We start from the raw sequence: 24,112 nt of genomic DNA, 5'->3' as shown, positions 1-24,112 counted from the left end.
AGAATTTCTGAAGTGAGTTAACCTGTGTATTGATTGTCCCCTCTCAGTTGTCTCTTCTCAAGGCTGAACATGCCCAACTCCCTCAGCCTTTCCTCACGACAGAGATGCTCCTGTCCCCTCATCATATTTGTAGCTCTTTGGGCAAACTCTGTAGTTACACAACCCACTCCAGGAGCCTCATGCCTCTCTTGGACTGAGGAGCCTGACACTGGTCACAGCACTACAGATGGACCTCACCAGGGCTCAGCAGAGTGCAGTACACCAGGTATCTATGGACCACTTAGGTCAACCACTGCAACTACCTGAGTTATCCACTCTCCGTGAGGTTGAGTGAATGTATTAGGTAAAAAGCCTTGTCAAACAGGCATGTTTATGGAGTATTTTGGGCTGTTCTCTTGCCTGGCTTCAAAATTTATTTTTTAAAATTGTCAGGGTTCATCCATGTTTCTGAAAAGGCTTTGGGATTTCAAACATGGCACAAAAGGAAGTCACTCATCAGCTCTCAGTTCAGGGCCAAAGGGTAACTCTTGGGTTTTAACTCCAGCTTTGATGGAGCCCTCTTTACCGATCCAGCATTTAAGCTGCATGGTTTTTGCCTCAGTTCCTCCCCCCCAGCCGCAATACTGTAAGCTCCTAGGTATCTCTGGGATTCTTGAAACAGTCTGATCCTGTCTTTCAAGTGATGTGACTGATACATATTACCCTGAACTACATAAAAACCTTTATGCTGCAACCAGACTACGGCCAGACGGTGCTTGAGGCAGCTCATGCAATCTGCCTGCGTGCGTGGATTTGAATCCAATATTAAATGTATCCTACAGAGGAAAGTGCTTCGAAGTGTGCAATTCCACAGCAGGTTCAGCTGACTGAAATCAGCTCTGTGGCATTCCCACTCTCTCTATCAGTCCCAGACTCGAATTCTCGCTCCCTCCATTTGTTTACTTTTGCGATGTTAATTTTCTGCTGGTTTAGCTCCCGAACAAACTTATCACGGGAACTGATAAACGGTGGTACAAGGGGGAAGGGCGAGACAGTGGCAGCGCTGTCTTAATCTGTCGTGTGTAGGGGCATGTAAAGCTTGTCTCCCTTTTGCCTGTATCTACCTACTTCACTTCAGCACTTCACCTTCGTACCTCTAGAGAGCACGCCCCAGGACAGCTCAGCACGGCCGTGCTCTCTTCTCGAGAGCTCTGTGCTCTACGTGCAAACCCCTCCTCTTTTTCTCTCCAGGCACAGCACAAGCGCTGAGCCGAAAACTCCTGTTAACTAGGGTGACAAGTTTCCAGCAAGCATTGGATCACGGGGAGAGAGGGAACACCCGGATCCCGGCAATATAAGGTATAGACGCCTCGGCTTGTGCAACACAGCAGCAGGGCAGAGCCCATTTTATTCTTGCCTTTTTTGGCTCTGCACGCACGCAGTCCTCGGCACAATGGAGCCGGCTCCGCGATAGCGCAGCGCGATACGGGCAGCAGGAATAAAGCCCTCGCAGCCAGGGTGCGACTGCCGGGATCCGCTCCGCGCGGCAGCTCCGCCGACCGCCAAAGCCTCCAGCGTCCCAGGCGGGCAGCGCCGCTCCCGCCCGCTGCCCTGCGGAGCACGGCCGGAGCACGGCCCGAGGCAGCGCCGAGCCCGCTCTGGGTCCCGACCTGCCGCGCCGGGAAGGTACCACCCCCTCCCAAAAAAACTTTCCACCGCGGCCACCGGGCTGCGATGCCACGGCCCGGCCGCCGCCGAGCGCGGTGGGAAGGACCTGCCCCTTATCCCTTGTGCCCTGTCCCTTACCCCTTCCCTTCCCCGCCCCGCTCCCCGCCCCGGCGGGCCCGGCTGCCCACCTTGTTGGCAGGGCGGCTGCGGGGCGGGCCCCCCGGAGCCAATGGCCGCGGCAAGGCGGGCAGGGAGCGGGGCGGCGCCGGGTCGACAATAGGGGCGGTGTGGGCAGCGGGCCGGGCGGGGAGAGCCGGGCGGGCAGCACCTTGCGGCGGGCGGAAGGTGAGTGCCGCCGCGCCGGGGAAGGGGATTTCCTCGCTTGTTTCGCAGCTGGGAAGTTTGCGCAGGGGTTGGGCGGACGGGTGCGTTCTTCTTCAGTCTTTCTCTTCATGCCTTCTTTCGAAATTTTCTTTTAGAAGAGGGTGGTGAGCCTGCCTTCTCCCTCCTGACTTCCTCCTCCCGTCTCCCCGCTCCTGCCTCCCCGGCTCATTCATTTAACAAAGGGAGTTGTTCTCAGCCCCCGGGGGCTTTGCGAGCGAGGAGCCCTTCGGGGCCGCACGCTTGGGGTCCCGGCGCAGAGGTTGGGGTAGAATCGGGGCTCAGCCCGCAGTTTTTGCCTGGCTTCGGCTGGAGGGGCGGGCACTTTGGGCAAACACAAAGAATTGAGGCGCTGGACCCGTGCTGGGCGATGGGGTGATGAAGCCTCGGGCTTTGTGTGGCTGGTGAAGGAGGGATGGAGAGGTGGGAGCTTGTGTTTTAACCCCTCCGCCCGCGTGTGCGTACGAAACCGTGGCTTTTTGCTACTCAAGTACCTAAAGGCAAAGCTGAACTTTGGGATCGTGGCATAATTCAGATTGGAGGGAACGTCAGGTGGTCTCCAGTCCAGACTCCTTCAAAGCAGGGGCTTCTGTCTGGGGAGTGGGTAGCAGTGAAGGGACATCGGAGATGGGTGGCACCCCTGGGTGCTCTTGAATGCACCTGGGAGCTCGAAGGAGGAGGCAGCACCAGCAGGACGAGACTTCAGAGGCAGTAGCGTTTCTGTCTTCTGCTGTGCATGGGAATACCCCCATCCACAGCTCTCCCATGCCGGCAATCCCTGGTCTTGCTGCTTTTGTTATTCGGAGGGCTTAAAATTCATGATTGTTGGGAATAGCTGGCTCTGTCCGTATGTGTGTCACGGTGCATCCGCTCCTGCTGAGCATTACTTGATTCTTATTCCGACATTGCCTCCAGGAGTTTTTTCTTCAGGAGCAAGATTTATAAATAGGTGTCAAAACCTCGGTCTTGCTTGGGACTGGCTGTAAGGCGTGTACTTTGTGGTGATTATGTATGAGAAACGTGTGTGTGTAAGAGTAGCCATAAAAGCTGTTCAGTTAGCCAAGCTGTTCCTTTTCAAAGTGAAAGCAGGTATTGCAGCTGGGTGAAATGGCTGTGTCGGGCACAGACGGAAGAATGTTTGTTTTCTTTGCTCGTAATTACTCTTTGCCCAGTGGCTTATGGATGCCTTGTACTGAACCTCCCTTCTCCATACCTGGCCTTTCCCAGTGCTGCGCATGTTACCTGGCAAAGCAGGAAGCATCTTCCTGTCTGCTGCTCCAATATCTCTTAGGGGTGGGTGTGCTGATCTTGCTCTCAGCTTTATAGGGTAGGCTGGAAAAACTCCTCCTTGTGGAACAGTTTGCCTGTGTGTCCGCTGGATGCTTGGAAATTGCTTTTCCCTGTGCATTTTTTTGTGGGTAAGTCAGAGCAGTGAAGCTCATCTCTGCACAGAAGGTATGGTGGGAATTTGAATATGTCTTAATACTGATTCTGTTTAACTCTGGATTGCTTGTCTTGTGCCATAGAACAGAATTTGTTCTCAACTGTACTCTGTAACAAAGCTGGAGTCTAGGACTGGACAATAAGACACCAGGTGATTTTTTTAGCCTTTTTTGAGTCTTGTGGGGAAGGACCCGCATCTTTAAACGGGATGATATAACTACTATTCTTTGATTTGGAAATTAAAGTAAAAAATAAAACCTGAAGAGGAAAATACTCTTGTAACATGACAGCAAGAATGCTTTTACTGCTTTTTGAGGAATACTGTGTACTCTGGATGTTGCTCAGAAAAAAAAGAATAGGGAAAAGTGATGCTTTTAATTCATGGTTTTCTGTGCTTCATGGGGATATTGGAAGAAATATGTGACAAGTCCAGTAAAACTGCCACAAGTGAAAATGTATTGCTTGTTTATTGTGTTTCTGACTGCCTTGCTTGCAGTGGATTGAAACTGATGCTAGCTCTCTTTGCTTGAGAGGTCAAAGAACTGTTTTATTATCCTTTTCCAGGTCTCTGAAGGGAGAACTTTTCTCTCAGTTTCTATTCCAATCGTGAATTTCACCAGTTTGCTGACTAGTATTTTGTCTTTTTATAAATGTGAGCTGCAATATGGCTTCTTTCCTTCTTTTTCCCTTTTGTGCACCTGTCTCACTTCCTTGGTGTGGGAAGTTTTGTAATTTCAAAAGCTTGTTGCTATGGTCCAATTTCCTTATATGCTTAAGAGTGTGCAGAAGAACCTAGAGCTGAAATAAACTTTCCTCAGTTGAGATGATGCAGAGCTCCACCCTCAGAGTGTTCTGGTTTCACAGTTCATCCTGTCAACAGCAGATAACAGAAGCGAATAGACTTTGTAAAGGAACTGACCAGTCTTGGTGAGGATGTGCAAGACACAACGGAAACCAGACAACTGAAAATCAGACATTTCTTAGAAGCATGGTCAGCCATTAGCCCTCTGACAGGTACAAGAATGCCTACTGTTGGCTTTTTACCTCTATGGGAAGGGAAAATAATACTGTGTGCCAGAACTGTATTGTGTCAAAAAGTGTTTTTCTATACTTGGCAATGAGCTGAACTAATTTTCTCAGCCTGATGTCTTGGCTTGTATAGGAATTGGGGGCAATGTCAGCATGTTCTGCTTGATGCTGAGGGCTTACTCTTATGGAGAAAACAGTCCAGTGGGTGACTCTTCTTATGCACTTGCGCAGCTCTCACGTGGGAGGAGCTGCTTGGCACTCCTGTTCCCAGAGATGGGAATGGCTGAGTTCTTTCCCCTTGGTGGCAGCAGAACTGGGACTGTCAACCAGTGCTCAGTGATGTAGCACAGAAGTCAATGGTCAGTTCTTCCCATCTGAGATTAAGGCACATGATGCTCTTTGAGAATGAATAGGTTAAAAGTACCTGATGCTGTTTGTATTAATCAGGTTTTTTTATGCAAACTGAAGTTCAGGCTTGAAATTCCTGCACTTGCATACAGCTGGGCACAGCACGTGCAGATGTGGATGTTGTGGCTGTGAGGGGTAGTACTCAGTGGTGGTGACTGCTCCCGGCTTTGTGCAGGAAAGGGAGCTGACTTGTGTCCCGTCCACCTCAGGCACATCCTCAGAGCTGTGGATGTCTTTGGGTCCTTCCACGGTCTGTCTTCTTTTTGGCAAATGACACTGGGATGCATGTCACAATTTCAGGGCCCTTCATGGGATCCATTTGATGAAAACATGGATGCTCCAGGCTCAAAACATGGTTGCTCTGAGATGAACATGTCTCCCCAGGCTCCCAGTATGGTCTACAGAGATAAATTGGAGGCCCTTTTAGGATGTGCCTTGTGTCACAGGTACACCTACCTACAGGTATTTTTAAAATAGGTCAGAGAATGGCACTCTAAAAATGCTGATTATTCTTGTGGTCTCCTCTGTCTCCCCTGTGTTGTGTTGTATGTTGGAGCAGATGAGAGGAGTTTTCCTGCTCCTCTTACCATGGGGATGTAGGCAGGCAGCATAGCTAACAAATTCATCTGCGAAAACACTGTTGCAGTCTGGCTTTCACCCTTTCTCTTCATTTTAGCATTTTTTTTTTGTTGGGATGGGGGAAGACAAAACACAACAATAACAAAAGCCATCCGAGAAGTGGATTTCTAGGGGAATCTAAAGAAAAAGTCCAAGTATTCAGTTCCGGTTTGTGTACTAATACACGTTTTCAGGCTGGCAATCCAAGTGTTCCGGCTTCCACTCATACACAATCTCTTGTGTGTAGCCTGAGATGCAGGTTAAACAGTAACTTCCTCTCCATAGTTTCTTTCCTTCTTGCAATCTGTACTCTTTAGACCTGCCATATAGCTAGTTTGTTTTACTCCTAAACTGGTGTGACTGCGTTCAAGCCTTTCTGTTTCTTACTTCCTGTCAAAAGTCAGAAGTGGTGCTGAGTCAGGCAACCTTGTACCGTCTTAGGTTTAAACAAGAGAAGAGAAAAAGGTGACTACTGTAAAAGAAAAAGTCCTAATTTGTGAAAGTTTGGCTAAATCATAAGACTGCAGAAGTAGTAACCAAATGTACTTTCTGGAAAGAAATAATTTCTACCAAAGTAGCCCTTTGTGATACCAACTACCATTTGAGAGAGACAGTGCACCAAATATATTGTGAATATTATATTAATAAAATATATTATGCCTTGAAGCATATGACACCTAGCTGCAAACAGTTCCTAGATCTCAGTGGGCCTTTAGCTGTGGGGCTGAGAGGCAGTCAAGTGGGGAGCAGGTGCTGCAGGCAGGTGGGCATAAAGACCTGTGTCGTGCCTTTTCTTTCTTCTTTTTCCATAGTCTGTCCACCTGTAATCTAAAGTGGAAATGGGGGAGGAAAATAATTGTTATTCAAACTGTGAGTGTTTTGGGATTTGAGAAGTCTTCCAAGTTTACGTTAAGGCTTTGTTTCCTACCCTTGTGAGCTTGCTGCAGGTAGTTACAGTGTCTGTCCATGGTTTACTGCTGATGGCATTTGATGACTTTCCAGATGGCAGCAAAGAGAAAGAAACTCAAATACAAAAGGTACAGACACATTTTGAAAGCCTGGCTTGCTAAGGTCACAGCACTGCTTTGAGTTACTTTCTCTAAGCATCAGTGGGGCTTTGAACTATCACCCTTCTTAATGACTGCAGTGGCACACCAGTATTTTAGACGATGCTTCCATTACAAGGCAAAGCCAGTTTCTCAGGGCTGATGTTCTATTCATAAAGTAAGAGCTGGAGTGAGAAATATTTTTATTTGAACCAGTGGCTTGCATTGTGTGGTTTTTTGGGTTTTTTTTGTCTTTTGCATATAGTGTAATGCAAAATACCTTGTCGCTTATTTAGCATAAAGAAATTACAAGAGAGATTGTTATTTATACCTACATATTCCCAAGTGCACATTCTATGCTGATCCTAAAATAAGAGTGGCTTGGCCTCTTAGCCCAGTCTCTTCTGTGGAAAGTGTAGAGAAGTGATTCCTTTGGTAAGCCTTGTATTTAATTTCCCCAGCTATCTGTAAGTAAACATTATGCAGTTTTGCCAACAAGTTCAACTTGAAAGCTTTGTGCTAGGATGATTCTATGATTTGCCTTTAGTAGGTATTTCAAGAATGCTTTATTTCAATCAAGAGGCTGGAAGTCACAACTGAATGTGGAATTCGTATGCTTTCAGAGTTCAGGGGTGAAGCAAAGGCTCATTTCCTTCAGCAGCAGAAGGGAGGGATATTCCAACCCCTCTTTCCCAATTCTCTGCATACTATTGAAGCTGTTTGATTCATTCAGTTCAAGGCCTGGTGCTTACCTGCATGAGGTGTTTTAGGCTGTTATGGAGCTCTCTAATGCCCACATGTGTCAAGGTAGAGAAGGGAAAAAAATGAGGCCAGGCTCATAATGTATCTGCTTTTCTTGCTCATTAAACTGGTCACCTGAACCTGAACTCCTGTGTCCCTTCACAAGAGAAGGTAGATTTGTCAGGTGACAACTGCAAAGACCAGGGAGTGCAAAGCACAAAGAGGGATTAGCAGCAAAGGGGCACATCAGGATTTGAAATGCAGTATTGATTAGCTCATTAAAATGAATAAGACACTCAATTATGGAAGACCCATTACATTTTGCAGTTCTTCTGGAAATAGAACAATTTATATGTCCTTAAACTTTCAGGAATACCTCACACAAGACAAATTTTAATGTCATTTTCCTCTGCAAACCACAGAATGTGTTAATTTTTAATATAGCCCAAGTACGTCAGTGTTTTATTTGGTAAAGCATTGTTTTTGGTAGGGCACTGTTTTTAATAGACTGGAAGATAGTAATTAAAAGTTTCTTTTATTGAGAGTGATCCAAATTAGTGTATAATTGGGCTAATGTTGTTTTAGGTAGGGTCAAAAACAAAATGGCAGATATTCACATACTAGCCAATTTTAGCAAATCAGTCAAATCTGTCTCAAAATACAGTAGACAGAGGGGAAAACTCTTTGATTCAAGCTCAGGAACTCAAGGAGCAAGTATGTGAAAGGGCATGTTGTTCCTAAAAGAGAAAGAGTCAAATTTCTCCCAATTCTTCAGAAATATGTATATTGCCTCCCTAGTGCATAAATGCAATTTTTAAAGCTACAGATCTATTTGCCTTATGAAACATTAAATGGCTTATAACTGGATTTCCAGTGTGAATTTCTAGCTTTACTAAGTTTTGTGGTTGGTTTTTTTTTTAATAGTATCTTTAATAAAGACTTTGCTTGAGAGGGTTCAAGCCATCTGACTCAGGGCAATTCTTGCTGAAATGAGAAATTCCTCTAGGAATACTCAGTTTCCATGCAAGAGAAAGGCTGGAGGAAGATGGAGTAATAGAACTAAGATCCTGTAATGATTGCTAAGTGGATGACACTTCTCATGGATGTGGTCATTGCTACTTCATTTTTTCTGCAGATGTTTGATTGAATCTTTTTGCCACATTGCCCAGGAGAGCTAGTTTTCCTGTTTAACCACAAAATGTTAACCACAAGCTTATAGTTCCCATCCCTATTTTACCCTGCCATTGTGCTTATCTTCATCCCCACTTTGGAATAAGATGTGTGTTCACTTCCACTGTTGCTTCGCTGGTCTCATGATCACAGCAGATCACAGGTAATAACAAAAGAGCTTTGGGAGCTGAACTCAAAGGAGAGACCCAGAAATGAAATCGTGATAACACCACATAGTCCATCATCAAAACCATCCCCTTTCTGATAATCAAGGTCATTGGTAAGGTTCTTTGGTAAAATGTATGCAGGTGTGGGTGTGTGTTAAGGTGCTTGATACTTTCTGTTAAACTCCAAGATTCTGGAGATGTAAAAGCTATGCAAAAATATGTGGCATATAAAAGAGACTTCTCCCACTCCTATCCTTCTATCTGTAGAGAGAAATGACAGAATTTGATCCAAATGTGCCTGGAAGACTTAAGTAAAGAGATTTGCGCACACTGAAACTTTGGTTTGAGCCTCCAGTTCCTAATTTTGGGTGAGGAAGTGACGGTATGTACTACCTCTTAACAGTGAGTTATGAGCATTATAACTTAATTCTCCAAAATCACTGAAGTCTTCACTGAGTAGCCTTACAGAAAGCCAGAGAAGTTGTGAGGGAAGGAAGGAGAGGAAAGTGCAGCACCAGCAACAAGTATGGTCTCACATTATCTTGATCTAATATAAAAATCAGCATTTTAATTTCTGGCTCATCAAATTTCTTATTGTTGCATCACCCTATATGTCTTGGTAATAAGGTGTCTGGGAAAAATTGCAGTCTGTTACAGTTGTGTGTGCTATAAATTCTTCTGTGCAATTTTTACTCCCTCGATAGCAGAGAGAATGAGAAAAAAGGCTGTACCATATTCATGGCAATCAGCAGGAGTCTCATCCACTGCCAGGCCACTGCCAAAAGACTCTGAAGAAGTGAGGCTGGAAGTACTTTTCCAGGCCTGCTTTAATTCCTTTGCATATGTTCCTAAACCAGATTTTAAAGACTATGAATAAAATTAAACTGACATTTTATCTGGAGCTGTAGCCTCCAGTGTGTCAGACTTGTTTCTCCTGCCATTTCTAGGAGCCCTGACAACAATACTGAACTTAACTTGCAGTGTGTATGGGGGAACTAGCTTTTGTATTCTTCCTATTTGGTTTCTTTTCTCTGCTTCCATTCCTTATCTCTTAAAACATTGTTTGTTAGTTTGTTGGTTTTCCTTTTGCCTTTCTACAGAAACCTTGTTCGTCTCCTGCCTGTCTTTACTTTCCCTCGCCACTCCTAAGACTGATGAGAAACGGATTGCTCATACTTCTGTGATCCTGAAGATACTGGGCAAGCACAGATGAGCAGCAGGGAGGTAAAATATTTAGTCCTCCATCCCAGTAAGGCTTGGGAGGAGGATGAAGACTGGATAAGGGAAGAAACCCATTATCTTCCTCTATCAAGCAGGTAGTTTTGGTGATACATGGAAATATTTAAATCTTTAGATTTCATTAGAGAGACTGAGGGGGTAAGAGTAGGGCTGGAAATGACAAAAGCAGGACGTGATTCAAGAAGAGAGAGCAAACAACTCTAGATTCCTTCAGGGCTCTCCTGCAAGACAGAAAATAGGCAGCAGTGTATTCCTCTCTGTAGGCTGTCTTTGGATGGAGGCAGATGGTCACAGGCAGTGTTTGGATTCCAGGTTCAATAAAGGCACATCCTTCCGTTAGAGGAGGCAAAACAGTGTCACTTGTTAGAGTTCAAAACCCTTCTCTAAATGCCTCCGTGACTTGTCATCGAGTGACTCACTGCACTGTCATAGTAGGGCTTTTGGCTTTCACATCAAAGTTCTACTTGCTGAAACAGTGTCCTGCCAGCTCATACCAGCAGTCCCCCCTCCCAAGCTTGTTTCCAATTTACTCAGTGAAGAGGGGATTTGGAGGTGCAGGGCAGGAGGAGCCTGCAAGGATAGATCAGAAATCACACTACCTTGTAGACTTCAGAATGCCAGCTTTTCATTTGTTCAGTGTGTCTCTGAAACAAGTCCTTGAGCTGCAAAAGAAAACACTCAGCAGTGATGAACTGTAAAAGATTGTAAGAATTTAGTCATTTGCTTTGTCCAACCAAAAATGTCTTTTCTTGCAGACAAAGGCTTCTTTTAAAGTTGCTACTTTAGAAAAATGCTAATGTCAAAATGCTCTCAGCTTGATTTCCTTTATCTCCTGCAGTTCATTAGATGATCACCAGGATCATTTTTTTTCTTTGTTTAATTCACATAATCAGTTTTATTCTAGGTGACCTTTGTGTTTTTTATGAGCCAATTCTTTCTAACACTAGGTACATCCTGCAGGAGCCCTTCCTGCCTTCTGATCCAATACTTACTCATCCTGGGACCTAGTCCAAATACCACCAACAGTGTTTGTGTGGGCTTTTTTTTGTTTGTTTCAAAAACATTTCATCACATGATGATATGGCAGCATTAAATGTGTAAATGTGCAGTTTAAGATGTCATGAAGATGAAAAGTATCTCGCTCGAGCAGCAAGTGGCTTTCTGCTTTTTACATCATACCTGCTTTAAATTTAGTATTACAGTGGATGCTTTGTGTTTCTGATGATGTTGCTTTTGAATCCCACCCTGTTATTTTGGCTCAGTATTGAGGAGCAGTGACTTCAACAAGGTGATCTCATCCAATGTGTGGTGTAACTGTGTTTGTTTCTGAAGGCTTGAGATCCTGTTCCATCTGCACCTCCTGTAACTGTAGGTAAATCATCTGAAATCTAAGACAGTGAGAATGCCTGATCTCTGTCTCTGAATCTCCTTTCTCATGAATTCATGTGCTTCCCTTCTGTAATATGCCTCTTGTGAGTTTTGTTTTTCTTTTCACTGGGGTATGAATAGGGTGAGCTGGGAAAAAGGGTTCTCTATAAAGCATAACCTAGTGCTAGTTTCAGCATAGAAACTCCCTCTGTGAGGGCTCTAAATTCCTAATGAATTAACTACAAATTTTGGAGGAGAGTGTGGTTGACTTAAGATTCTTCTTGACTAGCACATGAGCAGCTTGTGTTTTGCTTTTTTTCTCAAAATCAGCTTGCACTGCCCTCCTCCCCCAAACTACAAAGCAAGGATGTAGCCGTTGGCAGCTGTTTTCCTTTTGATGTGGTCAACTCAAAATTAACATTAAAAGTATAATTCTGAACTTGCATTTTCTTGGAGGCTGAGTGCATGATGAAAGGACAGGAGGGATCTCTCTCCACCTGCTGAGAGTGTGCTCTTCACTTGACTTTCTTAGGAGCGGAGATCGGAGGATGAAGCTTGACACAGCTGAGCTCATCCTGGCACACAGCCATCCAAAGGCAAAGGTGCTTTTCCCTTTCAGCACTTGGCTGTGAGCTGACCTGGCAGGAAACTTTGCAAAGCAGTGTGAGTGACTGTAGCTGTGGTGTACTATTAAAGATCCCTGAGCAGCTTGCAGGTCTGAGAGCTGGAAGTAAGGTCTGTAAGACAAACAGTGAGATCTAGCAGCTCCTCGGAACTGACGCTCAAGTAAGTGCCTTTTTACTCTGTCATTGTGATACCTGCTGTATACAGCTTTTTATTTTGCTTATTTTGTTCCTATATCCCTCTGTACCCAAGCTCTCTGAACCTCTAGTACCTGCCCAGTCAGCTCCTGTGGGACCTGCTTATGCAGCAAATCTGAAAGTCCTTAGTGCAGAATGGATTTTATAGAATCATAGAATCATTTGGGTTGGAATGACCTTAAAGATCATCTGGTTTCAGCCCACCTGCCATAGGCAAGGAGCCTACTAGAACAGGTTACTCAAAACCCCATCCAGCCTGCTCTTGAACAGTTCCAGGGATGAGGCATCCACAGCTTCTCCGGGCAACCTTGGGCCAGTGCCTCGCTGTGTTTATAGTAAAGAATTTCTTCCTAATAGCTAACATAAACCTACTCTCCTTCAGCTTAAGACCACCCCCCACCACCCTTGCCCTATCACTTCGTGACCTTGTCAGAAGTTCCTCTCTAACCTTCTTGTAGCACGTTTTAGGTACTGGATGGGGCTTTAAGGGGGAGCCTTCTCTTCTTTAGGCTGAACAGCCCCCATTTTCACAGCCTTTTGATTTTGACTCTTCTCTAACTGGTTCTCTGTCTTTAATAAATGTCTTTGTGAGAAAGACCCTCACAAAAAATCACCACTGGATCATGTATTTCTCCCTATCCCGTTGTTCTGTTGCTCTGAATTCTGCTTTGATTCCGTATGAAGGAATAAGTCTTGTAATCGTTGCCATGCTATAGGGACTTCCATGCTTTGCCTAGTGGGCTCATTTTTTAGCAGAGTGTGCTAAGTAATAAATTAGTTGTTAGTTTGCTCTGTTAGCAGAGCAATTTTGGGATTTTACCCTCACCTATCTGGATAGTGTCTTGTGTCATGTAAGTGTTATATGTATTCTTAAAAAGTTTTTCAGAATTGAAAGAATGATTATAAGCTGGGCCCAAACTTCTGGATTTCAGCTGGAACTATATTTTTACTCCGAGACAGAGTAAAGTTGCTAATGCTGCAGCCAGTCTCACAAAATTAAATAATCCTACTGTTCTGCTGTTCCCCTTCTACCTTGCAGTCCTCCCCTTCATAGCCAAAGTGCTATAGTGTAGGAGTTGTACAAATGTTTGGTGGATTTTTCATGGAAGTGATTCCTTGTCACCTTCCACCTAAACACTGCCAGTAAAGGCTTACAGTGAGCATAAAACAACTGTGCTGGAGAAATGATATGCTTAGTTCTGTGATATAGGTGTAAAGGGCAAACAGAGAAGCAGCTGCACAGGAGGAGTAGGGAAACACATTTCTGATATAGCATAATGTCATTTTATCTCTGAATACCCTGCAATTATGTACAGAAACATCTGTGCCTCAGAATTCATAGCCAAGATGAAAACAAAGCCTTCATCTGGCAGGAGCTGTGCAGCAGGTATTTGCTAAGATCTACCTGGCATGGAAGAACAAAAATCAAAAGTTTTGGAGAGTTTTTTCTTTTTTTTTTTTTTTTTCCGTTATCTTCCCCCACTTCCCTTCTTTTTATTTTCATTTTCTTTCTTTATTGTCTCCCTAACCAGGAGGCATAACTCTCTCAGTAGCCTGTGTGTTTCAGTGGGAACATTCAGGGACTGTCTTAGCAGCACTTGAGAGCCTAACCTTGAGAACAAAAGTAGTGTTTCATGTGGTTAGGTACTGAAAGATGTGGGTAGGCATCTAGTGGGAATCCAGAGAGCGCGTGGGCGCCTGATTCCCTCGGAAACTGTTGGGATTTGGCACCTAAGCTGGTAAAGTATTTTAAAAAACTCTTAAATGTCTTTCTGAAAATTGGGTCTGATGTTGCTAATCAGTGTGAATGGTGGGGGGATTTTTTTTGTGATGTAATGGTGCCTTTGATCTTTGTTACTTTCTAGTAGATAAACAGAAGGAAGTTGAAGGAAAGCAACAGAAGTGACTTTGGGGTTGGAGGGGTTGACGCAAGAGGAAGATAAAAACTGTATTCTTGTGTAGTTTTTATAAAATGAGTAGGAGGTCAGGGCTGCTATGGGTTTCAGAAGGGTATAAATGCCAAGGAATGGAGGGTGTGGAAGAAGGAAACTGAGTCTCTACTCTGCAAGTGCTTGTGCAGGCAGGTAGCTTCACACACAGCCTCATCCAAAAGGAGAATTTTCACAGAACCTTGTGAGTGTTACAGGGACGCGCTGGCAATGGACAGAAACACTTTGTGTGGTAGCAAGGAAGGTACCTGCTATAGTACTTCAGTCAGGGTAAACCACTAAAATCTGCAATTGTTTGCACCTCAGATTGATTGATTGGCATCTGTAAATGTAAAGACGTCACGCAAAGTCTGCTTTCCATTTGTGCTGGCCTTCCCAGGCAGGAGGAGCTTTAGGAAACTGCTTTAGGCCTCGATAGCTCCTGTCCCAAAGCTGGGTTGTTATTGCTTGAATCTCCATGCTTCCTTACAGCTGGCTGCCATGGTGACACAGTTTAATCTCACTGATCTCCTGTGGTATCTGAAACTTTCACCAGGAGAGAAAAGCAGGGTGACAGCTGCTCCAGGGCACAAGTTGGTAGGAGAGGGGCACCAGGTAGGAAAAACTGTCTGTCTTGGGACTGCGCTTCTGAGATATTAAGACATCACTTATTATATCCACTAGGACATAAATATTATATGGGTAAGGATATAATGCAATAACATTTAGGTATCTTGGGGAGTGCTTATGTCAAAGGTGGGAAGAAGCTACATGAAGATGATAAAACATTAGCAGACAATATAGAGTGTTAACTGCTGGAGGTGTTGTGGATGTTCTGTGTCAAGTACACTTTTAATTGATAAACTAATTTGAGGTAGTTACTGAAGGAAAAAACAGACTAAATAGATAAATGTTAATAAGCCACCAGAGCTGGATGGCATTCAAGAGTCCTGAGAAGCTTGAATGTGTAACTGCCAAACTGCTGGCCAAGCTGTATAATTTATCACTACAGCCGCTGTGCCAGAAGACTAGGGAGCTGCCAGTGTGATTCCCAACTATAAAAAAGGCTCTAGAGGGGATCCTGGGAACAACACAACAATTCCTTTCCAGGAATGGAAAGGATCTCTGAATATGCAGAGAAGTGTTAACTGTTGGGAAAATCGGTGTGGCTTCTGAAAATGAAAACCCTGTTGTCCAATCCTGTGAAGTTCTGTAGGGTGTTAATAAGGAAGGGGTAAATGAATTATGAGGTGTCTGGATTTTCAGAAAACTTCCATCAACACCTTAAGCTCCTGTAAGTTTGGATGAAAGGTTTTTTATGGTTTGAAAGCCACATGGATATTAGGAAGTAAAAAATTTGGGACAATTTTACATCTTAAGATGGAGAGGGAAACATCACTGCAGCAACAACCAAAAGGCCACCATTCTCATTGGGAAAGTGATGAATGACACCATTTGACTTTGGTAAGAATGCTCAATGCACTGTATCTTGTGAGCGATGTGCAGTTCTGGTCTCCACATCTCTTGCAGAGCACAGTGGCATTGCAGAAAGGACAAAGAAATGGGCTGCTTCTAAGAAGAAGCTAAAATAGTTGAGCCTATTCCATATGGGAAGAAGGGAAGGAACGCAGGTTTAAATCAAAGTCAGCAGGTAAAGCTAATATGAACCATCAGTTCTCATGCTTTTACAGCCAGAGAACTTTTGATTAAACACGTTGGGCTTTGATTTAAAAATACGTGGAAGACCAAACTAGTGCAGTGGAGAATTGGTGACTGTAGCCTCAGAATAGGTAGAATTTGGTGACAGGCTGTCAGGCATTCATTCACCTGTGCAGGGCAAATCCCACCTGCACTTTGCAAGGCTCTTGCCTTTGCAAGAATCTCTGCATGACACTTCTTTTCCCCAGGGCTCTCCTCTGCAGTTTTTCATAGGAAGCAATTATCCAGGTGGCTGGCAAGTGTTTGACACTCCCTTGTGTGCACAATGAGATTTTTTTTTTAATTATAAGTGACTTATTCCTCATAGAAGTAATTTTTTAATGCTACTTTCAGCAGGGTGTGCATGTGAACTTTATTTTAATTAAGGATGAGGAATCTGTTTTACATAACTATATCCCAGATTCTCATGAGAGAGTGAAAACTGCCCTGAGGGATTGATGAAAATGCCAGTGAAATCGGGTTGCCTCACCGATGGGAGGCCTGATTCCAAACTCTTAGGTTTTCTGTACCTGTGGGACTTGCTCCAAGCTGGTTGACAGCCAGAGGAATTGAACCAAGCAGAGGCACTGCCTCCTCACAGCTTTATTTTGGGCCACTAATTTGTGATTCTGGGCAGATACTGAGGTGGCTGTGGCAGCTCTGCTTGAGGTTGTTGTGCCTGTAGTGGGAGTGGCCACTACAGGGATGTGCATCTGCTTCCAAGACCGTCAGCCGTGTCCTGCTGCAGTGCCTGTTGCCCGGATATTGTATTGCAACACTTAGTTTACCATCTCCTTGCAACAGGGGTGCCTGTTATGATCAAAATGTGATCCCCACTAGCCAGCTGAGCTGCTAATTTAATAGCAGTGCTAATGGGATTGGGTCAAGATGGTACTCTGAGTCTTTGAGAAAGAAAATAAATGGTGCTGGAAGTCACAAATGCTGTTGGCTAAAACTTGTTCTGTGTTGTAAAACCTGAAAGGAACAGGGAGCAGATGAGTAAAATATTTCTGTACCATTAAAAAGGGAAAATCCAAGGTGTGTGTGTGGCCTTTTGTTTATTTAAGAAGTGATAAAGGTGTTAAAACTCAGCTGTTGCTGAAACTGTACTGGAAGTACGGCATACAAATAAAAGAGGGTCTCTTTCACTGTGCACAAAGAGAAACATGAAAAACAAACCACAAACTCTGTAAAGAGGCTAATGAAGTTTGAGTCAAACCTGGCATGTTGTTAGCACCTGCTGCTTGTTTGTGGTGACTAAAGCAAGCATCCCTTTCAGAAAGTCTCTCATACTGGAGATAGTTTTACTATCCTGTTGTCAGAACCTCAGTGTGGTTGAAGAAGCTGAACTTCTGATAGACTGCACAGCTGAGACCTTCAGCTTGATTCCTGCTGAATCTGGTGGTAGCTAGCAATTTTTTCTGATGCCAAAAGTCTAGAGATGTTTGGCATTATGCCACTGCGTGAGGAAATGTTGGTTTTGTTCTATTTCTGCTTCTGCCTCAAGAGCTGGCTTTAGAGAGTGTCTAGAAATTTGGCTTTTCTTATCAGAATCTTACATGCATCAGAGGAGGGTTTTGATGCTCAGCTCTTAATGTTTCATTGAAGTGGCAGTTCATGCCATTGATCTGAAGAGCATTTAGGTGTTAAAATTGATGGGAATTGACTGGTGATGCTGGGGCTTTGCAGCCCCAGGTGGGCATCTGCCACCAATCTCCTGGGGAAGGTGGAAACATGAGCAAGGAGGTGAGGCAAAGATAAGCCTGTGGAAATAGATGTCCTTCAGCTGTTCAGCAGAGCAACATAAATGAGTGCACTTTAGAGAGGAAGGAATGTGATGGTCATGTCACAACTTGGATGTGCTTTGCTTTGGGGTGAGTTCATAGGTTGGAGCATCTGCTTTGAGTGGAAGTCAACAGATTCAGCCTGGTGTGAGGTGAGGGAAGTGGAGAACAAGGTCAGTGTCAGTCTGAGGGGATGTGCTGAGGGCCTTAAGCACCTCAGAGTGCAGAAGCTGTGGAGAAATGTCTGATGGGGAAATGTTTTTCCGGAAGAAGAGGCCTGACCATTTCCTTCGTCTTGGAAATGGCCTCAAGATATGTCAGTGGAAGTTTAGATTAGATATTAGGATTTTATTTTTTTCCACAACGGTGGTGTAAATCATTGGAACAGACCACTTAGGAAAGTGGTGGAGTCACCATCCCTGAAAGTGTTCAGAAAATGCGTGAATATGGCACTTGAGGACATGGTTTAATGGTGAATGTGGTGGTGGTGCTGAGTTCATAGTTGGACTTGATGATTTTAAAGGTTTTTTTCTAACCTTAATGATTCTGATTCTGTGACATGAAAATTCCATTCCTAGCATAGGTAGTTGGAACAAGAAAGCTGTAAGCTGTGCCAGAAGCAGTGATCCAAATCTCTGCTTTATGCAACTTGTGCCCTATAGGGAGTAGGGTAAAGTGTTGTAATCACTTGGTAGTTTAAACCAGGAACAAATCTGAGGCTCATTCAGGTGGAAAGGCAAAGGAGAGTGAGCAGTGCCAATGTCCCTGATTGGAAAAGTTGCACAGAAGATGGATAATGATGGCAGAGCTCTGCAGTGCCTCCTGCTCTCTGAGCTGTTTCCATTCTGAGTGTGGTGCCAGCCCCAGCAGCTTCTGCCTGGCAGCCTGTTCCAGCAGCAGATCCCTGCTCCATGACTTGCTCCAGAGTTGATTTCAAAATTAGCAGGGGGTTGGAGGGTTGCAGGTGCAGAGCCTGAGCAGGACAGAAACCTGGAAGATGTGTTTCTTCTCTGCTATGAACCTGCATGACCTTTCTCAACTCACTTCAGCTATGTCCTCAGTTTATAGAAGGGTAGTGGAGCTAAGGTGCACTTTCAGGTATTCTGTGTTACTGGGTAGAAGTTGTTCTTTCACCCACATTAGTAACATTTTATCACTGAGTAGTGTTTTATGCATGAATGGTTTTCTGTGCAGTGCTTAAAATTTAGAAAAAGATTCTGAAATTTTATGAGCCTCTTGTATAGGCAGAGCTGGCCAAGGGGGTGGGGGAAGGAGGAATTGCATGCTTTTCTGGAGAAACTCTTGTGCATTTTCTCTTCCAAAGTAATTTTAGGCTATTTATTTATACTTTCATTAATTCATTGTACAGTGAAACAGCAGACAGTGGGTTCTTTTGGAAAGCTGTACAGATGCTTCAATACATAAGCAATAAGCAAGGAAATAAGAACACCCTAAGGAACAATATGAAGTGTGATGCTTTCCGGGCCTGCTACACAGCTGCAGGGCAACGCGTGAAGTCAGATTTTACCCACATAGCTCTCCTAAGCTTCAATACTTTGAGTTTTACTTTGCTTGCTTTGGCTTCTGGACAGCCGGTGTCTGGAGCTGAGGCACTCCGGTGCTTTGCTTCAGTGTCCCCAAAAGACCTGCAAACTTAGCCAAGCTTTTGGGCTTGAAAAAGATGAGCTGAGTAGCTTGAATTGCAGCTGGGTGCCTCTAGTTCTGGGAGGCTGTAATGACTTCAACCTTTTGAAACCTTGTTCAAACTGTTTTTGTTGCACTCAGACAGGAATGTTATGTTCATTGTTCCATCTCCTAAAAGGCAAACTTTTCTGTATAGGCCGCTTGTGGCTTTTAGAGTTTGATATGTATGGGTCAGGGGAGGAAGCAGGCATGGACTGCTGGATGTTTTCAAGCTGCTGGAAAAAGTCCTTCTGAGTGCATGAAGTGGGTTTTAAGATCCCAGCTGAATTTTTGCAAATAACCTCTGTCTTGATTAGGACAAGAAAAAAGCCCCCAAATGTGGATTGCTTCCAATTTGTGTTCACACAAGTGAGTGGGCTGACTCTTTTCTGAGGCAGACCTGTGTGGTAAGGTCTGCCTTAGAAAATAGATTGCATCTTTAATTCTGAACCCCTTCTCCTGGAAGAAAGCACACAATATCTCAGCTACCATTACAGAAATGTATTGTTTCTCAAGCAGAATGAAAATATGCATTCAGGGGTCAAAACTGAGGTACAAGTTTACATTGCCTCTTGGAAGGGCTCTTCTTGATGCCTGTACGCCTTTAGGTACATGTCTTCACAGAATCCCAGACTGGCTGAGGTGGGAAGGGAGCTCCAGAGGTCATCTGGCCCAGCTTGCTGTAATCAAGCAAGGCCACCCACAGCTAGTTACCCAGGACTGTGTCCAGACAACATTTGAATATCTCCCAGGATGGAGACTCCCAACACCTTTCTGGCCAGCCTGTCAGTGCTTGGTCACCTTTGCAGTGGAAAAGTGTTTGCTGATGTTCAGAGGGGCCCTCTGTGTTTCAGTTTGTGCCCAGGGCCTCTGGCCCTGGCTCTGGGCATCACTGACAAGAGCCTGGTTCTGTCTGCTTTGCATCCTCCCTGCAGGTATTTATAGATATTGATGAGATTCCCCTGAGCCTGTGCTTCTCTTGGCTGAGTACTCCCAGCTCTGTCAACTTTTCATCACTGAAGAGATGCTCCCTGGCCTTTGCTACCCTCTCTCTGGTCTGTGTGCCTCTTGTGCCCAGAGCTGGACCCAGCGCTCCAGGTGTGCCTTCACCAGTGCTGAGGAGAGGGGAAGGATCATCTGCCTCCAGCGTGCTGGCAGTACTTGGCCTAATGCAGCCCAGGATACCACTTGCCTTCTTGGCTGCAAGGACCCACTGCTGGCTCACGCTCAACTTGGTGACCACCAGGACTCCCAGGTCCTTTTCTGCCAGTGTATTTTCCATCTGGGTGACCCCCAGCACATGGAGGTGCCTGTGGTTGTTTCTCCTTGCTGAACTTCAGGAAGTTCCTGTAGACCTACCTGTGGTTCCCTGGATCTCCTGGAGCATCAGGATTGACATTTGCTTTCCTGCAGACTACATACTCCAGGCCCCTCTGCCAGTTACTATGCTTGATCAAAAATTATGGAGCCTGGCCTTGCAATGGCATCTGCTGACTCCCTTGGCATTCCTGGATGCATCCTGTTAGGCCCTGTGTACTTACTGAGTCTTTATCTGTAGATGTGAACAGAAACTTCTAGAGAAGGGCTAAGGGTTGGGAGTCAAGCTGCTCTTTGGTTTCTCTTCTTTCTCTCTCCATGACGACTAACCTCGGTCCTCAGCTACTGCTGGAGGCTCTTTGCTGGCATGACAAGGCTGTTGTGGGTTTGCCTTTAGATTTAAAGCCTATAGGTAATGTGGCTTTAAAACCAGGACACCTCTTTTGCAAAGGTTCTTGTGCATTGGGGCTGCTTCTGAGGTGGTGTGTCGTGTACATGCACACTTTGGTGTGTGTCTCCTGTGCAGTGTTTTCTGTTTATTCCTGGCTGAAGAAGGGAGCTTGCCACATGAACTGGCTGTGCAACTTCAACTCTAAATGCCTTAACTCACACTATTTACTTTGGAAATTGCAGTTTCAATTGCTGCTGATAACCCAGCTGATTTTTATGTTTTACATTTAGCACAGTTTTTTTAGTTCTTTCCTTAATTACTTATGTAAATAATTTTAGAAGACTTAGCATTAGTTTCGGAGAAGCTGGCGTATGGGGCTGCGAGGCTAGCAGCAGGTGCTGTAAGTAATCACTCTTCTAAATTAAGCAACACTTTCTGAGGCAGTAGGTTAATTTCTGGGTACACAGCCTGCATACAGATTCTTGGAATCAGCTGGATCTTGACCCAGTAAGTGACTCAAGGCTTTGTGTAGGTTTAATTGCTTGAGTTATCTCACTGAAGCCTTTCGTTTTTAGAAGAAACTGGGGCTGTGCTTGAATGTCTGTTGAAACTGTGTTACTACATTGAAATCTCTGTCACCTGGCTTTGTGCTTGTCTTTGTAGCTCAGTCTTCACTGCCATTGGAGGTGTATTTGGAGCATGGGCAATGTCATGGCTTAACCAGGTGAAGCTGCCTGGAGCCAGGCATCATAGAATGGTTTGAGTGGGAAGGGACCTCCAACCCCCTGCCATGGACAGGGACACCTTCCACTAGACCAGGTTGTTCAAAGCCCCATCCAACCTGGCCTTGAACCCTGCCAGGGATGGGGCATCCAGAGCTTCACTGAGCAACCTGTGCCAGTGCCTCACCACTCTCACTATAGAGAATTTCTTCCTAATATCAAATGTAAACCTGCCTCCTGTCAGTTTGAAGAATTTTCCTCTTGTCTTATCACTACATGCCCTTGTAAAATAAACAGTTCCCCTCCAGATTTCTTGCAGACAATATTTGGGTATTGAAAGACTGCAGTGCTCATGAGTGGCTCATGCTTATTTGGAAGTCTGTGCTGCTGAGAGTTTCTCTCATTAGTACAAGAGCAAGCAAAGTAGTGCTTGAGAGCTTTGTGCTGTTTTTTTATCCACCTTTGTGCCTGCGAGTGGATTTCTACAAAAATATTTCCTCTAATATCTCTAGTGGAGCTCTCATGGGATCTGTAAGCAGTAACTGTTGACCAGATTGTGCTCAAGTGCTGCTGTCACTTTTGCATTGTCACAGCTCTGGCCAGCATTGTTCTTGCTCAGGGCTTGGAGACTGCCTGCAAAAGTGTGACCCACTCTTTGTAAAACCACTCTTGAGTCTGTGAGGCTGATGGCACCAGTGGTGTTTGTGACCTGAAAATTTAGATGATTTTTTCGTAGGCTCTGCAGAGCTCTGAGGAAACTGGTAAAATCTTAATTTCTGTTACCACACAGAGTACTATTTTGGAGCACTTTGTCTAACTTGTGGAGTAGGAAGTTGCAGTTTTTATAAGCTCAAGCTCTCTTTAAAATCTATCTTCCTGTGTGAAGATTGTGCCAAAAAATAATGTGAAAGGTGGAGTTTCTATGTACATGGAATTCCGTGTAAAGTGGAATAGAGCAGGAAAAATGCCCTTCCCCAAGGATTCAAGAAAGGAGAGAACTTCAGAGAATGGGAGAGAAAAAATGGATTTTTGTTGCCTTTTTATGGCTCTAAGCTGGGACTTGCCCCATCTCTTAGAACTAATGCTTCTTCCTGTGCCTTTGGAAGTTCAACCTAATTTCAAACTGGTGCTTGAAAACCTGCTAAAAAGGTACATTTTAGCTTGATTTTTTTTTTTTTACAGTAATTTCACGAATACAAGCCGCAGCAATTTGACAAAAATTTTGGTGGAAACCCAGAAGTGCGGCTAATACTCGGGGGCGGCTAATATGTGAATAATTTTCTGACATTTACAACCCCAGACGTGCCAGCCAGGGCGCCGAGCCAAGTACCTGCCGGTAAAAGCCGGCATTTTGCGATTGTTACAAAGTGTTACTCTGTTGCCCTGGCTCCCTGCAGGCAGCACGGGGGGCGGGGAGAGAGGCAGGAGAGCTCTCTTCTTCCCTCCTCTGCCACAGCCTGGGGGAGAGATGGAGGGGCCCCGCGCCGCCATTGCCGCGGTTTGGGGAGGATGGGGGGGAGCCCGTGCCACCATTGCCGTGGCTCGGGAAGGAGGGGGGCTGCTCTGCCCCCGCCCTCTGCCGCTGTGGCGGGAGCAGGGGGTGCTCTCCGTGCCCGGCCGGGGCCGCAGCGGGAGTGGGGCCGGGGCGAGCGAACCCAGAGGCGGCAGCCAGCCCTGAGCGGCACCACCGAGCTGGGCCACCTGGCCCCGTCAGCAGCCCCGAGCGGGCCGAGCCTGCACAACCTGAGCCAAACCAGTAAACCCCGCCATGCTGCGGTTCTGTTAGTATTTGGCAACTTTGTTACACGCGGGTCCTCGCTGCGAATGACAGAGCGGCTTATAATCAGGTGCGGCTTATTTATGGACAAAGAACGAAATATTTGCCAACACCCAGGGATGCAACTTATACTCAGTGCGGCTTGTATTCGTGAATTTACTGTAATTTTTTTTTTTTTTTGCTATGGTCAATCATCTTCAGGCCAAAACGCTCTTAGACTTGAAAGTCAGTGTTGGGATACAACCCTTTCACATTTAAAAAATTAATAATCCAAATGACAGGCTCTTGAAGGTAGAGCTCAGTTCTTGTGAGCAATGTTACAGAATGACATGGCTTTTGTAATATTTTTAGAGGTCTGTAATCTCTTCTCACTTTCTAGATTAAAACTTTACTCACTTCTTTGTTCTGAAATGTTGAAAAGGAACTGTTCACATGTGCAGAGTCTAACAAACAATATTGTACTGCTTCTCTATAATGGAAACTAGATATGTAAGCAACTTGTTTTTTTGATAGCTCAGTTTTGTTTGAAAACCTGAATTCTCATGTAGCTCTGAAGGCAAGCAGTCCTCTTTATGTGACATTGTGTTTCTGTGGGAATTTAAATGGTCTGAAATATTTTAGAAAAGAAATGGTAAAGAGGAAGTAATACACACTGACTCTCCACTCTTTATGGATCTTCTGACAGTGGATGCCTTGTGGTCTTAACAGATTATCCAAATGCATAATGATGCATT

At 44.8% G+C, this 24,112-nt stretch overlaps 1 protein-coding gene across 3 annotated transcripts in view; it reads left to right on the top strand.

The window, feature by feature from the left end:
- The first annotated feature begins 1,223 nt into the window (after positions 1-1,223).
- PAK1 (p21 (RAC1) activated kinase 1) overlaps positions 1,224-24,112 on the top strand; it is a 77,429-nt gene continuing 54,540 nt past the window's right edge. For 2 of the 3 annotated variants that reach the window (XM_033053079.2, XM_033053076.2), the window contains exon 1: positions 1,224-1,338. The gene's annotated coding sequence lies outside the window, so the exon portion shown is untranslated. Of the gene's footprint in view, positions 1,339-1,956; positions 1,993-24,112 lie in introns of those variants that run through there. The other variant, XM_033053077.1, reaches the window with a different exon arrangement.

This window comes from Catharus ustulatus, chromosome 2 (genome assembly GCF_009819885.2).
Source record: "Catharus ustulatus isolate bCatUst1 chromosome 2, bCatUst1.pri.v2, whole genome shotgun sequence".
Lineage (NCBI taxonomy): Eukaryota > Metazoa > Chordata > Aves > Passeriformes > Turdidae > Catharus > Catharus ustulatus.
Note: the sequence above shows the minus strand (reverse complement) of the source record. Positions and strands in the feature narration are given on the sequence as shown.